The sequence below is a fragment of the Oryx dammah genome, unplaced genomic scaffold, assembly GCF_014754425.2.
Source record: "Oryx dammah isolate SB20612 unplaced genomic scaffold, SCBI_Odam_1.1 HiC_scaffold_18, whole genome shotgun sequence".
NCBI lineage: Eukaryota > Metazoa > Chordata > Mammalia > Artiodactyla > Bovidae > Oryx > Oryx dammah.
In genome coordinates this window covers 76,813,611-76,830,776 of record NW_024070202.1, presented here as the reverse complement: position 1 = coordinate 76,830,776, position 17,166 = coordinate 76,813,611, and positions in this window count along the sequence as shown.

Here is a 17,166-nt window from a genome sequence, read left to right as displayed (position 1 = left end):
TCAGGGGCATACCTGCAGTGGAGGGAGATCAGGACGACCCTCCTGGGCCTACCTGCAAGCTGAGGGCAGGGGCCAGGGCGAGGGAAGCCTCCAGGGTGAGTAGGGTCAGAGCCAGGGTGGCAAGACACTGCATGGTGGCGGGTGGCAGGCAGGTGGCAGGTGGTGGCTTGTGGCCCTGGGGCATCTTTAAAGGGTGTGGCGGGGGGAGGACCATGGCGGCACTGGCACTGGCCCAGTGGGGCCAAGGGGCTTCTAGTTTGGAGAGACCTTAGGCTGGTCAGGCACTGCCTTGGGCCACAGTTGTAAATAAAAAAAGAATTCCTAATATGGTGTATGATTTTTTTTTCCCACTTTGAAAGTAACGCATGCTTACTGTGAGAACTAAGAAAATGAAGGGCAGAAGGAGGAAGAAATATCCACCATGACCCAACATGGTGTTGTTTTCCGTGGTCACAGAGGGGCCCTTCAGGGACAGGGAGTGACCGGTCCAGTTCAGCACGTGGTCCACAGGTAACTGAAAGAGATGGGAATACTAGACCACATGACCTGCCTCTTGAGAAATCTGTATGCAGGTCAGGAAGCAACAGTTAGAACTGGATATGGAACAACAGACTGGTTTCAAATAGGAAAAGGAGTATGTCAAGGCTGTATATTGTCACTCTGCTTATTTAACTTCTATGCAGAGTACATCATGAGAAACGCTGGACTGGAAGAAACACAAGCTGGAATCAAGATTGCTGGGAGAAATATCAATAACTTCAGATATGCAGATGACACCACCCTTATGGCAGAAAGTGAAGAGGAACTGAAAAGCCTCTTGATGAAAGTGAAAGAGGAGAGTGAAAAAGTTGGCTTAAAGCTCAACATTCAGAAAATGAAGATCATGGCATCTGGTCCCATCACTTCATGGGAGATAGATGGGGAAACAGTGGAAACAGTGTCAGACTTAATTTTGGGGGGCTCCAAAATCACTGCAGATGGTGATTGCAGCCATGAAATTAAAAGATGCTTACTCCTTGGAAGAAAAGTTATGACCAACCTAGATAGTATATTCAAAAGCAGAGACATTACTTTGCCAACAAAGGTCCGTCTGGTCAAGGCTATGGTTTTTCCTGGGGTCATGTATGGATGTGAGAGTTGGACTGTGAAGAAGGCTGAGCGCTGAAGAATTGATGCTTTTGAACTGTGGTGTTGGAGAAGACTCTTGAGAGTCCCTTGGACTGCAAGGAGATCCAACCAATCCATTCTGAAGGAGATCAGCCCTGGGATTTCTTTGGAAGGAATGATGCTAAAGCTGAAACTCCAGTATTTTGGCCACCTCATGCGAAGACTTGACTCATTGGAAAAGACTCTGATGCTGGGAGGGATTGGGGGCAGGAGGAGAAGGGGATGACCGAGGATGAGATGGCTGGATGGCATCACGGACTCGATGGACGTGAGTCTGAGTGAACTCCGGGAGTTGGTGATGGACAGGGAGGCCTGGCGTGCTGTGATTCATGGGGTCGCAAGGAGTTGGACACGACTGAGCGACTGAATTGAACTGAACTGAATGGAACAGGAGAAGGAGCCCAGGGGCGAGGTTACCTGGGAGGGCATTGTCTTTCTCCCATGGTGTCTTTTTGTCTTTTCCTGAATGTTCTACAGCAAGAAGGACAGACAGAAGGAAGAAATACGACCTTGTGTTTATAGGCTGCATGCTCTGTGAGGAGAACGTTGGGGATTCGAGAAAGGGAGGGGCAAGTTCAGTGTCGGGGCTGTTTCCTCACAGGGTGGACACCGGGAAGGCCTCTTCCCAGAAGGGCCCCGCCTGTGGCCTGAGAGCGGGGCCCGGGTGGGGCGGGATGAACACCCAGGTGACATGCCCCTCCTTCTCTGGGGAAACTGCCTCCATCCTTCTGCCCTGAGGGCCTGGACAGGAAAGGTGACCTTGGCGTGATCACATGTGCTGATGGTCAGTGCCCACCCCCAGTCCAGGCTGCACTCCTCTGCCTGGCCCATGGCCTCTTGACCTTTAGCACAGAGCCCCTCAATGCTTCCTGGGTGCTCACATTTCCAGATGTTCTAGCCCAGGACACCCTGCCACATCAACAAGCGTGGCTCTCCCTGCCCCAGGCCTTGTGTAGCACTGTCTTGGCCGCTATGACCCCTCAGCAGGGTTCTTGGGCCTCTGACCAGGGCCTTCCTGCAGTGACCAGTGCCAGTCTTCGGGGATGGGGGTCTGAGGTCCTGGCCACTGGTGATTTGCTACCTCCTGGTGCCTCTCCACGCTGGCAGCTCACAAAATGTTTCCCCTTCAGCTGTTTCCCTCCTGCAGCCTGAGAAGAATGCAGTGCACAGGCCAGAGGGGGCTCTGAGGTTCAGAGAGGTGAGGGGTGGTTAGGCCAGGGCCACTCGCTGCCTAGCCCTGCTGGCCTCCCTCTCCCTGTTCTCTCTCCCTCCCTCTACACCACGGCTGGGGGGATCCAGGCTCCTCCTTGCTCAGGTACTGGGTCTGAGGCCAGGCTGAAGACACCAGGAACTCAGGCCACGGGGCCATGTCCTCACACTGAGTCGCCCGACTCTAACTCCCTGGGACAGTCTATGAGACCTGCAGTCATAGGTTTACAAGGCCTGGTGCCTTCCTCCCTGACCATAGGACTGGCCACATACTGTGTGGGGTGCTTTGTTCAACAAACGAGAAAAAAATTTTGGTAAAGATACTAAACACAAAGTGAAAGTCGCTCAGTCATGTCCGACTCTTTGCAACCCCATGGACTATACAGCTACGGGATTCTCCAGGCCAGAATCCCGGAGTGGTAGCCTTTCTCTTCTCCAGGAGCTCTTCCCAATCCAGGGGTTGAACCCAGGTCCCCTGCATTGCAGGTGGATTCTTTTCCAGGTGAGCCACCAGGGAAGGTTTTCTTCTTTTCCATGTCTTTCTTTTGTTTTTAAAAATTGTCACTCTAGGGCCTTCCCTGGTGGTCCAGTGGTTAAAAATCTGCCTTACAATGCAGGGGACACAGGTTCTATCCCTGGTCTAGGAACTAGGATCCCACATGCCTTGGAGCAACTCAGCAGGCGCACTTAGTTGAGCTACTGAGCCCATGCACCACAGCTAGAGTCCACGCACAGCAAAAAGATCTGCATGCTGCTGCCAAGACCCCAGGTGGTCAAACAAATATTAAAAATGTTACTCCAGGCATTAAGAGAGGCGGCGATGGTGAGGGATGGAGTGAGACGGTAGGTGGGTGGCTGAAAAAAAAAGTGTTACTCCAGTTAAATCAAAATTAAATATTTATATTATTAGTGTGAATATTACCACTCCTCTTTATATTGTGCAATGCCAGTTTAAATGCGAACACAAGAGCATTTGACTCTTACGTGGAATCATCAGAATCACACCCTTCATGTCCCTGGCTGGGATGGGCAGGTATATTTCATTCTGCACAAAACTCACTCAGCTGCTTTGTCTTCACTTTTTTTTTTCCTTTTATTTTCAGATTCACTCTTGTTCTGAGGAATCCATTTCCTTGGAAGCACTATTATTTTCCTGACACAATGAACTGGTTGACTGCTTTTGTCGGACTGGACTCTCCATCCACTAAACCACTGTAACTCATGATGGTCCTGACCACGCCCGGAGGCAGGAGGCCAGATGCTGCTGGAGGTCTGGTTTGCTTCTATGGCCACTCATTTCTATGTATATTTTTATACTAGTGAGGATCAATTTTTTAATTTTTATAAAAATATAAATTCTGTTTTTATCTTATTTTTACTTTTGTGTGTGTGTTAGTTGCTCAGTCATGTCCAACTCTTTGCAACCCCATGGAATGTAGCCTGCCAGGCTCCTCTGTCAATGGAATTCTCCAGGCAAGAATACTGGAGTGGGAAGCCTTTCCCTTCTCCAGGGGATCGTCCTGACCTAGGGATTGAACCCGGGTCTCCTGCATTGCTGGCAGATTCTTTTCTGTCTGAGCCACCAGGGAAGACCCATTTTTATTTTTCACTGAGATTTACTTCCCATGCGATATAATTCACCCTTTTAAGTGGTTTTTATGTATTAACAGAGTTTTGCAACCAACTCTTTAATTCTAGAACATTTCATTATTCCTAAAAGAAACACTGTACTCACTAGCAGTTATTTCCTATCCCTCCTCCCCCAAACCCAGCAACTGGCAACCACCAATCTACTTTCTATCTCTGTGGATTTGCCTATTCTGGACGTTTAGTATAGATGGAATCATATACTATGTGTCCTTTTGTGTCTGGCCTCTTTCAATGAACAAAAGATCTTCCAGATGCATCCACATTGTAGTGTGTGTCAGTGCTTTCTTCCTTTTTATGGCTAAATGATATTCCCCTATGTGGATGGACCACATATTGTATAACTTTTCACCCCACCAATGGACGCTTGGGCTGTTTCTGCTTTTTGGCCATTGTGAGTAACACTACTGTGAGTATTCGTTATTTCACTTCATGTTTTCACAGTCTGCCCACATTCCACCTGGCTGACTGGGAGTCTGCCAGTCTGAAGGAGAAGTAGCTCCTTCCGTCTCTCCCTTTCTTCCGTCATCATTTTCTGAGTAACTGTTGGGTCCTATGGGGAAGAAGCTAATTAGAGAAGATGGGGTTCCTTGGATTCTAGGCTTTCTTAGAAGCCCCTGCCCTCTCTCAGTATCTGAGGTCTCCCAGGACCCAGGGTGGCCTCTCACCTCCATCTGGGGTCCTGTGGGACATCGTGAATGCCGTGTGCATGCAGGGTGGCCGGGCACGGAGGACACAGGCATTTCCCTGACTTCATGCAGGCTCCGTGTCTTATCAAGTATTCCACTGAGTATGACGTTAGAAAACCTGGGGGCGCTTAAAAAAATTTTTTTTTTTCAAAAACTGAAGTATAATTAATTTACAATGTTGTAAGGCACCCAGGGAGAGGAAAGTGAAAAAGTTGGCTTAAAAGTCAACATTCAGAAAACTAAGATCATGGCATCCGGACCCATCACTTCATGGCAGATAGATGGGGAAACAATGGAAACAGTGACAGACTTTATTTTTTGGGGCTCCAAAATCACTACAGATGGTGACTGCAGCTTTGAAATTAAAAGACACTTGCTCCTTGGAAGAAAAGTTATGACCAATCTAGACAGTATAATTAAAAAGCACAGACATTACTTTGCTAACAAAGGTCCGTCTAATCAAAGCTATGGTTTTTCCAGTAGTCATGTATGGATGTGAGAGTTGGACTATAAAGAAAGCTGAGCGCCGAAGAATTGATGCTTTTGAACTGTGGTGTTGGAGAAGACTCTTGAGAGTCCCTTGGATTTTGAGGAGATCCAACCAGTCCATCCTAAAGGAAATCAGTCCTGAGTGTTCATTGGAAGGACTGATGCTGAAGCTGAAATTCCAATACTTTGGTCACCTGATGCAAAGAACTGACTCATTTGAAATGACCCTGATGCTGGGAAAGATTGAAGGCAAGAGAAAGGGATGACAGAGGATGAGATGGTTGGATGGCATCATGGACTCCTTGGACATGAGTTTAAGTAAGCCCTGGGAGTTGGTGATGGACAGGGAGGCCTGGTGTGCTGCAGTCCATGGGGTCTCAAAGAGTTGGACATGACTGAACTTAACTGACTAAGGCACCCAGAGCTCCTGGGTGCCTGAATTTCTTCTATTGGAGAACAGCCTCCGCAGAACTTATTAGTTTTAAGTGTAGAGCAAAGTGATTCATTTATACTCACATCCATATTCTTTTTAGGATTCATTTCCTTTATAGATTATTACAAGATATTAAGTATACTTTCCTGTGTTATATAGTAGGTCCTTGTTCATCTTTTTTATATATAGTAGTGTGTATATGTTAATTCCAAACTCCTAATTTATCTCCCCGCAGGAGAATCCCAGGGACAGGGGAGCCTGGTGGGCTGCCGTCTATGGGGTTGCACAGAGTCGGACACGACTGAAGTGACTTAGCAGCAGCAGCAGCGCTATCTACTTTGGTGACCCTAAGTTTGCTTTCAATGTCTGTGAGTCTAATTTCTGCTTTGTAAATAGTTCACTTGTGCTGTTTGTTTGAATTCCATAAATAAGTGATATCATGTGATATTTGTCTTTGACTTAATCCACTTAATGGGATAATCTCTAGGTCCATTCATATTGTTACAAATGGCATTATTTCATTCCCTGGGGACACTTTCATATACACTATATTCTCCTAAGGGTTTGGGAGTCTGTCGCGTCCCCTTTTGGGTGGGATGAGTGACCTCTGTGGGCTGGAAGGCCTCCTTCCGTGTTTTTCTCCCTCTGTCCCTGGCTGCCGTGGTCTCACCCTCTCCGTCAAGTCTGGCCTCCTGTGAAAACGAGCCCCTCGATCCCCTTCCGTCCCCCTTCCCTTCTTTCCTCAGCCCTAACTCCTCCAGTCTCCCCACCCCCACCAGCCCCTCCTGGTGAGCCACTTGCCCCCCACCCTGCTCCTAGTGCTCTGCCTTTTTTGGGGTCACATGTCCACCTGAACCCCAGCCTCTCTGTCTCCCAGGTGCGGCAGCCTCTCCTGGGATGGGCAGAGGCCGGTTGCTGGCTTCTCAGGCCTCCTGGGTGCCCGAATCTCTTCTGTTGGGGAACAGCATCCTTCCCCACTCCCAGAGCTTGAAGCCTACAGCCAGCATTGCCTCTTCCCTTCTGCCCTCTGAAGCCCTCACCCCCGCTGCTGCCCATCTCCCGGGCTGCTGCCCTGGGAAGGCTCTCACAGTACTGGGCTTCTGATGACTGTCTGACCACACTCGTCTGATTAGAGATGATCTTAGTTATTTGTTGGTTGTTCTGTTCACTTTCTGCTCCTCCTCAGTGTAAGCCTCCTGTGGTCGGGCTCCCTTCTGTCGCACTGATCATGTGTCCTAGCGTCTGGGACAGCATCCTTTATTCTAGAGGAGCTTCGAGGACACGTGGGTGTAGGAGAGGGCTGCAGCAGGGCTCCCCTTTCCAGGGAGTTGCTGATCTTCCCCACCAGCTGAGCTTTCACATGATCCTATCACCACCCCGGCCCTGCCCCCATCTGAAACTCTTCCCATTACAGCCTGGAGGGCTGGTGAAGTCCAAACACAGAGTGTGGTTTGAATGCCCTTCCTATGAGTGGCTGAAAGGGAGGTTTGAATGTTTGAGTGGATTGGTGCAGCCCTAGTGACCTTGAACTATATACTGTTTTCTCACCTGTGCCTTGGCGTGAGGATGATACCTAGGGGATTGGCTTGTTGTGAAAGCATTTGATGCCCACTTCATAGCACATTAGCAGGTATTCCTGTCCTTGACCTCCTCTTATCTTCATGGTCTAGGTTGGGACTTTTGGGGTGGTGAGGGCTGTTAGTAGATCACATCTCAGAATGTCTTTTTTAATCAACACAAAGCGCTGGCTACAGTAAGTCTTGGCTACTGACTTACTGTAAGTGAAGGCTCAGGATTTAAGGCCCCCAGCAAACCCATCATGGGAGGAGTCTGTCCTTGGGAGTCTGGCTCTGGTCTCATTATCTGTGTGACCTCGGAGAGGTCGTTTCCCTTCACATGCTCCTCAGTTCTCCCATCTATGAAACGGAGACAGTGACATTGTCTCTCCTCATGGATAGGCATAGGCGTGAGGGTTACATGATGTGCTAAGGTAACGAAGGTGGCTCTGAATCTAAAAAACTGTCTACAGATTTCAACTGAGATGATTTAGAAGCTAATATAAAAATTTTTAAATTGGAAAAATAACAGACTCATGTTGTAGAAAACTTGGACAATTCAGAAAAGCATAAGGAAGAAAGAAAATCGCAGGTGGTCTGTGTCCCAGTGCTTCCCGGTTACTGTCTTTGTTCACCTTCGTTGTTTTTTCCTCTGTAAGCACCTGTGTATGTGCCACACCCTCCCATATGTACACAGACTGTCCACCACCCCTTCCCCCTGAAGACAATCTCGTGTCCCTGGGGCTGGGCTGCAGGCGTGGTGTGGTCACTTTACCCAGAACACTGCCATACCCTCAAGGCTTCTGGAAGGCATTGTGGTCAGTGGCGGGGAACCAGGTCACTTTACTAGCAGGCCACCACCGTTAACCCATTTCCTCAGCTTCTAAGAGAACCCTTTACGCAGCGGCCATGGGATTGGGACTGCGCTTCTCACCTGGAGGGGAAGTGGAGGCTTGCTCTATCCGCTGGGGGCTGGGGAGGCCAGGCCAGGAGGGGTTGGGGGCCAGGGGGAGGAGCGGGAGGTGTTGGCAGGCCAGGCCTTCAGGTAGGTGCTCGGCCCAAGGGCCGGACAGAGAAACCAGAAGTTTCCAGGAACCATGTTCCCTGGGCTCACCTGCCCCAAGGCAGGGTCGTGGGGGTTTCTGGGGCCCTGGGAATGTTCACTGGCACCACTGGCCTGGCCTCAGCCCATCTTCTTCCAAGAACTTCAGGCCTTTTCTCTCCGCACATCTCCTGTGTGCTTGGATGGATGGGGAAACTGAGGCCCAGCTGTGATCTCCCGGAGCATCAGTCACATGATGGGCCAAGTGCATAGGGTCCCCACTGGTCCTGTGGGGTCAGCTGGGTCAGAGTTTCCTTCACAGTCTCATGCCCCTGGGTGGGAGCCCTGTCCTCAGCCTTCCTCGCAGCCAGTGGGACCCTTTCCACCACTTTCAGGAGTTGAGTCCTTTAGTTTGTTTTCCGGTAGGTGGCGCTATCTCACGTGTTTTTGGTTTCTCTTAGCCGAGCTGCCTCTGGTTCTATTTCAGCGCACTTTCCAACTTCACCATCCCTCAATGAAGTCCACCTCTGTGCCTTTATTGTCGCTTCTTGCGTCTCTGGGGTCATTGCTGCCTTGCTTCTGCCAGAGCTGCTGTCATCGCTAGGGTGGTATGGCTCTTTCCTTGCATCTGGGATCCCTTGAGACACAGGCTCCACTGGGGGGTGGGATGTCTGAAGGGGAGCCAGCGTCCACAGGCACCTCTCCTGTGTGTGGTGGTGTTAGGTTCCCAGACTCCACTACTGCAGATAGGAGGGTGCGTGGGCACTTCGGAATCCGGAAGGATGGTGCCCCAGGCCACTGCTGCTCGCTGCTGCCCAGTTACCTGTGGCCACAAGGCGCAAGTGCAGCTGGAGACCTGAGTTGTGAGTGTGGCTGCTCGTGGGTTGTCTGTGGATGGTGTCCCAGGCCCACTGCTGCTCGCTGCTTCCCAGTTACCTGTGGGCACAGGTGCAAGTGCAGCTGGAGACCCAAGTTGTGAATGCGGCTGCTCATGGGTTGTCTGTGGCTGTGGGCTCAGCTGCTGCGGTCAGAAGGCTGGGACTGTGCACACCCACTCCACTGCTTCCACAGGTCTGTCTTCCCTATTCCAATCCACCCACCTTTAGATGTTCTGTTGTGTGGAGTTTTCTCTGTCCTCTTGTTTTGGGCGGAGGAAACTTTGTTGAGTTGTGGATGTTTTATTGGATGTAGACTGAAGGGGAAGGACAAAGGTAGTTTTTCACTCAGCCAGTGTTTCTGATGTCACTCTTTAACTTTTAAAAAAGGGTTTTACAATTACTGCTTGGCAGGTGGTGCTAGTGGTAAAGAACCCACTTGCCAATGCAGGAAATGCAAGAGATGCGAGTTTGATCCCTGGGTGGGGAAGATCCTCTGGAGGAGGGCATGGCAACTCACTCTAATATTCTTGCTTGGAGAATCCCGTTGACAGAGGAATCTGGTGGGTACATCCCAGGGAACTGGTCCATGGGTTGCAAAGAGTTAGACACGACTGAAGTGACTTAGCATGCACTCAGAATGATGATAACAAATTAAAAAAATGTTTGACATCTTCCATGTTCTACTATTTTACATTAATTAAAAATTTAAAAAGCTGTTTGCACAGCAAGAGAAGAAACCATGCCTCTCGTAGAGGTGGGAAGCACGCAGCTAGACCAGAGGAAAGACTGGCATTTGGGCTCTGTTTCTCTGCAGACTCGTGTTCTCCACGGGTCATGCCGCCTGGCAGTTTCATTAAGTTCAGCAAAGACTGTCTGTTCCAGGCACTCGATGGCAAAATGCATTTCCCTAAGCGGGGAGGGAGTGGCTTGGGGCCACCAGATGAGACAGCCATGACCAGAGAGCATCCTGAGCCCAGAAGTGGGGGTGTTGAGGAAGGAGCCAGGGATGGACGTTCAGAGAAGGTAACTCTGGAGCTGGATCTTGGTGGATGAAATTGGGGGCTGAGCCAGGTAGAGACAGAGCACGTCAGGTCAGGGGGGCAGACCCGGAGGACGGCCCCAGAGGCTAAGTGTGAAGGAAATGGTGGTTCCTAAGAGTAAGAAAAGTCAGCATGCTAAGTGTCCAGCAATAGCACAGAGAAACCCAGACGGGAGTAGAGGCCCCTTCCTGCTAGAGAGGACACACACAGCTCTCCCCACCAGGCTCAGCGCAGAACAGACCTGGCAGCCTCTGAACCCACTCCTGCCAAGGTTCTGGTCACATCTGTGGCGTCCCTGGCCCTCACCCTCCTGGCCCTTGTGATGTGTGGTCTTCCGGTGCCCTCTGTGACACCAGGTGCTTCTGGTTTTCCTCCCATCCTTGGTGAACCCTTCTGGGTGCCTCGCTGGCTTAACCTCCTGCTTGCTTAACCGTGTCTGACTCTATGCGACCCCATGGACTGTAGCTCGCCAAGCTCCTCTGTCCATGGGATTTCCCAGGCAAGAATACTGGAATGGGTTGCCATTTCCTTCAGGGTATTGAACCCACATCTCCTGCACTGGCAGGCAGATTCTTCACCACTGAGCCACCTGGGAAGCCCTGAATTCAACCTCTAAATGTCGAAGTCCTGAAGGCACATGGTTGAGCGCTCTGTTTTGGGTTTCTGCATGATCCACCCCCAGGCAGTCTCTCTTTGGAGCTCCGGGTAGTCCCTTGAGCCTGGCCAGCACCCTGGGGATTTAATTCCATTTTGATTTTTTTGTCTGTAACTACTAGCAAGGTGACTACTGTTTATGTTACCTGCATTTCACTGCCTCTCGTACTCTGCTTGTTCATACTCTGGGGCCCAGCCACTTTCCATCAAGTTGCTACTGATTTTTTGCTATTCCTCTTACCTTTTGGATATGAATTCTGTGTGTTACAAATATTTCCTTTCATTAGATTGTTTTTATTTCCACTTTATGGTATTCTTTTGTCTTGTGAAAGATGTAAAATTTTATGTGGTCAAAATTATCTGCTACTGGAACTTCCCTGGTGGTCTGTGGCTAAGATTCCATGCTCCTAATGCAGGGGGGCTGGGTTTGATCCCTGACCAGGGAACTAGATCCTATATGCTGCAACTAAGAGTTCACATGTCGCAAAAGATCCTGCCTGCTGCAGTGAAGATGGAAGAGCCTACATCCCACAACTGAGACGTGGCACAGGAAAATAAATTAAAAACATTATCTGATACTATATGTCTTCTTGCAATAACCCAGACGAACCTCACCCAGAGATATAACCACATCTTTCTGTAGTTTTAATAATACTCTGATGAATTTTTTACGTAAAGTTCTTCCTTTTAAAACATCTCTTGGCTGCGCTGCACTACATATGGAATTTTATCTTCCCTGGTGGCTCAGATGGTAAAGCATCTGCCCGCAATGCGGGAGACCCGTGTTCGATCCCTGGGTTGGGAAGAGCTCCTGGAGAAGGAAATGGCAACCCACTCCAGTACTCTTGCCTGGAGAATCCCACGGACGGAGGAGCCTGGTAGTCTATAGTCCATGGGGTCGCAAAGAGTCGGACACGACTGAGTGACTTCACTTTCACTTTCACACAGGGATTGAACCCATGCCCTCTGCAGTGGTAGCTCGGAGCCCTAACCACTGGCCCACGAGGGAAGTCCCTGGGCAGCCATCTTTGACTCCTCACTTTCTCACACTCCATCCATCCTTTCCGGGATCCTGTCAGTATCTGCCGGCTGTGCTCTCCCCTTGGCCAGAGGGGCCTATGGAAAGCACCAGCTAATTAGCTCTGCAGAACAGACCGATCTCACACAGAGTAAAGCAGACATTCCCTGTGTTGCCGGGGGGTCTCCCTCCTGTTGGCTGGGCCCACACTCCTCTGAGGTTGGACCTCCTCCACCTCGCCTGCGCCCTCTCCTGCTTCTCCCGTCTCAAGTGTACCCCACTCCCCTGTGCCTCCCCAGTAACCACTTGTGTGGGGTTCACGCTGACTCCTGGTGTCAGGATCTGCTCTGGGGAGCCCAAGAGGTGACGTAGGCTCTGTATTCATTTTAGGGTGATGTGAGCTCTGTGTCTGTTTTAGGGTGCTCTGTATTTGTATCTTTTGCAACATGTGAACTCTTAGTTGCCGCATATAGGATCTAGCTCTGTATAGGTTATCTGGGGCTGCCATGACATTGACTACAGACGCAGCAGCTTGAAAGCACACACATATCGTCTTATAGTTCTGTAGGTCAGAAGTCCAGTTCAGGTCCCCTGGGCTGCAGGGGAGGCTCGTTTCCTTGTTTGGTCATGTCACTGGCAGAATTAGCTTCCTTGAGGCGGTAGGACCAAGGTCTCTCTTCTTCAGTGGCTCTCAGCTTCTGAAGTGTGTTTTCCTCAAAATATTTTCTGACAGGTTTTACAAAAATGAGATCAAATGAAAGTTAACTTGTTTTGTTCATTTAAAGAGGAAATGGGTGACAATGAAGACATAAAGGAAATGTGTATATACACAGAGCAGAATGTTATTTAGCCTCAAAGAGGAAGGAATTCTGACACCTGTTGCATGTGGATGAACCTGAAAACATTATGTGAGGTGAAATAAGCCAGACATGAAGGACAAAGGTTGTGAATTCTCTTGTTAGGTGGTCAGATTCATAGAGACAGAGGCTGGGGGAGGGGGCAAGAGGAGCTAGTGTTTAATGGAGGCAGAATTAAGTTCTAGAGATGGATGCTCGTCATGGGTACACACCATGTGAGTTTGCTTACTGCCCCTGAATGGTGCATTGAAAAGTGGTTAGAGTGGTAGATTTTTTTTAAAATTTAAATTTATTTGTTTTAATTGGAGGCTAATTACTTTACAATATTATATTGGTTTTGCCATACATCAGCATGAATCCGCCACGGGTGTACACGTGTTCCCAATCCTGAACCCCCCCCCCCCCCACCTCCCTCCCCAGTTGTAGATTTTATGTGGTGTGTGTTTTACAACACCACCAACAACAACATAGAGAGTTGAGTCCTGGGCCCTGGGAAACAGCGGAGGGTCAGAGTCCCACTCTCATAGAGGGTTATCTCCCTGTGGCCCCTTCCTAGACAGACCCCTCCGGCTCATTACACGCAAGTCTCAGGCCCCAAGCTTCACTGAGGATGGAGGGACAATGTTTTACCGGCAGGGGGCGCCAAGCACCCGAGTCCCGGCCCCGCTACACAGATCTCTGCAGCCAAGTCTCCCAAGGCTTTGCCGGTTAATCTCTCATTTGCCTGCCCTAAACTTCAGCTCCTCTCATGCTGGCTCCTAGTAGATGAGTGGAGCCGAGCCGTGTTTCTCTGATCGCATTTGCTCACAAAACCTGCACTTAGGAAAGAGGCTCCTTTATTGTCGGAAGAACTTGCTTTTAAAACCATTACAAGAAAATCACCTTGATAATACTGCCTCAGTCAGGGGTGGATTAGGAGAGAGAAGCCATACGGTAATCGGCACTGGTGCGTGCTAAGTTGCTTCAGTCCTGTCTGACTCTTTGCAACCCTATGGAGCCCACTGGGCTCCTCTGTCCATGAGATTCTCCAGGCAAGTATACTGGAGTGGGCTGCCATGCCCTCCTCCAGGAGATCTTCCCGATCCAGGGATCAAACCCAAGTGTCTTATGTCTCCAGAACTGGCAGGTGGGTTCTTTACCACTAGTGCCAACTGGCACCAGAAAGCTTGATACAGAGATGGGGTGGCCTACCAAGGAACACAGGATGGCAACTGTGGGGGCGCCTGGTTAGCAGACCCCTGCAGGGGCAGGGGAGGGGAGGTGCACCCTTGAAAGGGGTGGGTCAGGGTCACGCACTGCCTGGGCACATTATACATGGGGGTGGTAACTGAGCAACCCTGGGTCCCAAGTGATGGGGCAGCTGCATCCTCTCTGGGGTTTCAGACCCTGCGGTCCAGCAGGATAGACTGGCAGCAGCCCCTGGGGGATACAGCAGTGGGCCCTGTTCTCTCCCTTGGGGCAGGGGGGTCTCCCCACCCCATAACACCCTCTGAACTAGTCTCTGGGTGGCACTGGCTCCCAGGCCACTCATAGAGGAGCACGACCCCTCGGGTTCCTCCTTGAGGGCTCCGCTTACTCCAGGGGCCCTGAGCCTGCTGAGAGTCATGGGGGAGGGGCCTGTCTTACAGCGAGGGCTGGGGTGGGGCGTGGGAGTCTCATGCTCATCCAGTCCCTGTGTTTCCCAGAGGAGCCTGCAGGGGCCTCTGGTTAATCAACACATCTGCTCAGTCTCCCACCCGTGGCCAAGCAGGGGTGAGGAGAGTACCCTCAGGGGTCCTGCGGGGCTGCTACAGAACGAGGAGTCTGATGGTCTTGCTTTCCCGATGCGGAAGTCACCTGCTCAGAGTGGTGGGGCTGCAAGGAGGAGCCAGACAGGCTGCCAGGCATGATGACTGCTCTGGGACTGTCGTCTCGGCCATCTGCTGCCTCTACCGTCTTCACCTCTGCCATTTCCATTGCCCAGGGCCTGTGGATCTCAGCACAGAGAAGCTCCTTTGCTGTCAGTCCTCACTGCTGATCTGAGAACGAGGCTGTTATCCTCTTCAGTTTCAGATGGAAAATGCGAGGCTCCCTGAGTGTCTTGTGTTGGGGAGAAAATGGAGCTTGGCTGGACCTATGTCTGTGCGTCTCCCACGCTCCTCTGCTCTGAGACCCAGATCAGAGCTGCTGATCTGGGCCACTGTGTGGGGAAGGGGCCAGGCCGGCAGTGTCGAATGGAGGGGCTGACACCCGGACTTGGACCAGATTTGTAATTTCAAGGGGAAGTTTTCAAGCTTGGGATGAGTTCTTATAAGAGCTGATTTGACTTGTTCAAAAGGATGTGTGGGTTTAATTGAGGGCATCTTGGGACAGCAGGGGAGCAAGAGGAGGGCTGGAGGAGACCCCAGATGGGATCCCATATCCAAGGAGTGACTCTGGGATTCCATGCTTGGCAGTGGAGAGTTGGGTTGCAGGGATGCCACCTTCCAGGGCTGAGACAGCCCTGGGAGGAGCGAGAGGAGCCCGCCTTTGGATGCCCACTGACTACCTGGGCTGAGTCCTCGCTGTTTGGGATTCCGAGGTAGAGGAGAGGTGCCAGAGAAGAAGGAGGAGCAGACAGTTAGCGGAGATTTCAGAGACTGGGCTGCAGCTTGGCAGAAAGGACCCCGACTGCCCCTGAGCAGCAGCTGGAGGATAGGGCCTGGCAGAGGTGGGGGGCCAGGCCAAAGAGGAGGGTGAGCTGGGGGCCAGGCAGTTGTGAAGTCCTCTCTGTGGGCAGGGTGACTGACTCTTCCAGAAGCGAAGCCTGCGAGCCCAGGGAAGGAGCCAGACAGCAGCACAGCCCCTGGGCCTGTCCTGTCCTCTCTGCCCCGAGGCCTGCGGGCCGCCACTGGCCTTCCAGACCTCGTCAGCTTGGCCCAGAGGAGCTGGTTGTCTTGTGAGTGGGGGCTTCTGTCCTTTCAGGGGTCCAGGCTACATCCTCTCTTCTTAAGGGCAGGCTGCTTGTGGATCAAACAGTGTCATCCTTGGGTAGCCCCAGGGTCAGTCAGCATCCATTGTCATGGGCACTGACCCTCACCCACCTGCCCAGGGTGTCCCATTACCCAGCCTCCACGGCCCCATGTTCCCTTCTCAAGCTCGTCTTTCCACAGGGACAGCCCCTCCTGTCTGCCTGGAAGGTCCCCTGCTCACACTCCTGCTCCCAGACCAGTGTACATAGCACACTCGTGTCCTTCCTCACTATCCTGGGGTGACCGGCTTTGACTCAGCCAGGACCCTGGGGAAGCCAGAGGAATGTCAAGGTGAGCTCTCACCCCAGGGCTGCCCACATGGCAGCTCCTTGTCCAACAGGCAGCAGCTTTGAATAGCAATGAGCCACAGCCTCAAGTCCTAGCCCTGGAATTTCCAGAATGTCTCTTCTTCTGCCGTCCAGAGGCCACAGCAGCCACTAATGCCAGTGGATTGGATGGTGAGGGGCAGTCTAGAGTCTTTGCTGACCTTTGAATCATCTCTCTAGAGTGGGGAGGACCAGCTGACTCGGGGCAGAGGAGACAGTTCTGCACTAGGGTGGGAGTGTGGCGGGGTGAGGGGGTGGTGGAGGTCAAGGGGAAGAAGCAGCAGGGCGGGGCCACAGCAAGAAAGGCCCCTCTGGGCCTCCCCCAGCCCCTTTCTCACCACGGGAGTGAAACCCCCTACCCCAGCAGAGATGTGCTGTGTCAGGGCTGTGGGGCACAGGGCATGGGGCATAGGGAGCAGAAGCCAGGACCCTGCCTCTCACGGACCTCCTCTAGTGGGGACGATGGGACAGTCTGTGGGCCTTGGGAGTTTGCCGTGGGGCACAGAGGAGCTCCATGGGAGTAGAGTGTGGGGACCTGAGTCTGCAGGATGGGGGACGGAAGGGCATCCCAGACTGGGAAGCAGCTTCATCCAGGGCCCTGCCTCCCAGGATGCTGGGCAAGTTAGTACTGGTCAGCAAGTCACAGCCTCAGGATGGAATGGGCTTCATGGTACTGTCTGGTCTGCCTCCCATCTGATGACCCGTCCCCTGTTCCAGCCTGCTAGCTGTGTGCTAGTTGCCTGCGGAGCCTGGCCTAGCCTCTCCCGGGGAGTAGTCTGCAGTCTCCCGGGGACACTCGCGGACACCAGGACCATGCTGTTGGCTCGTCTCACTTGGTGTAGGGCATCTGAGAAGTGGTGGCTGGCAGGAAGCACTGAGCTGAGGGGTAGCCCCTACGTCTCTGTCCCCCACCACCTTGGGCAGAAGGCAAGCAGGAAGGGTGGTCAAATTTAATCAGCTTTAATTCTCCCTTGAAATAATTCTGGTTCTAATCAGAAAAAGAACAGAAAACTTTGGTCCCTTATTAAGGGGGCTTCATAATGCAGGAAAGGTCAGTTCGGCTCCTCTATTTTGGAGGTCTGCACTAGAATCCTCCAGCACCATCTGTCTTTGGGGCAGGCTCATTACCTGCCTCTTACCGCTCAGAGGGCAGAGGTCTTGTCCAGGTGGG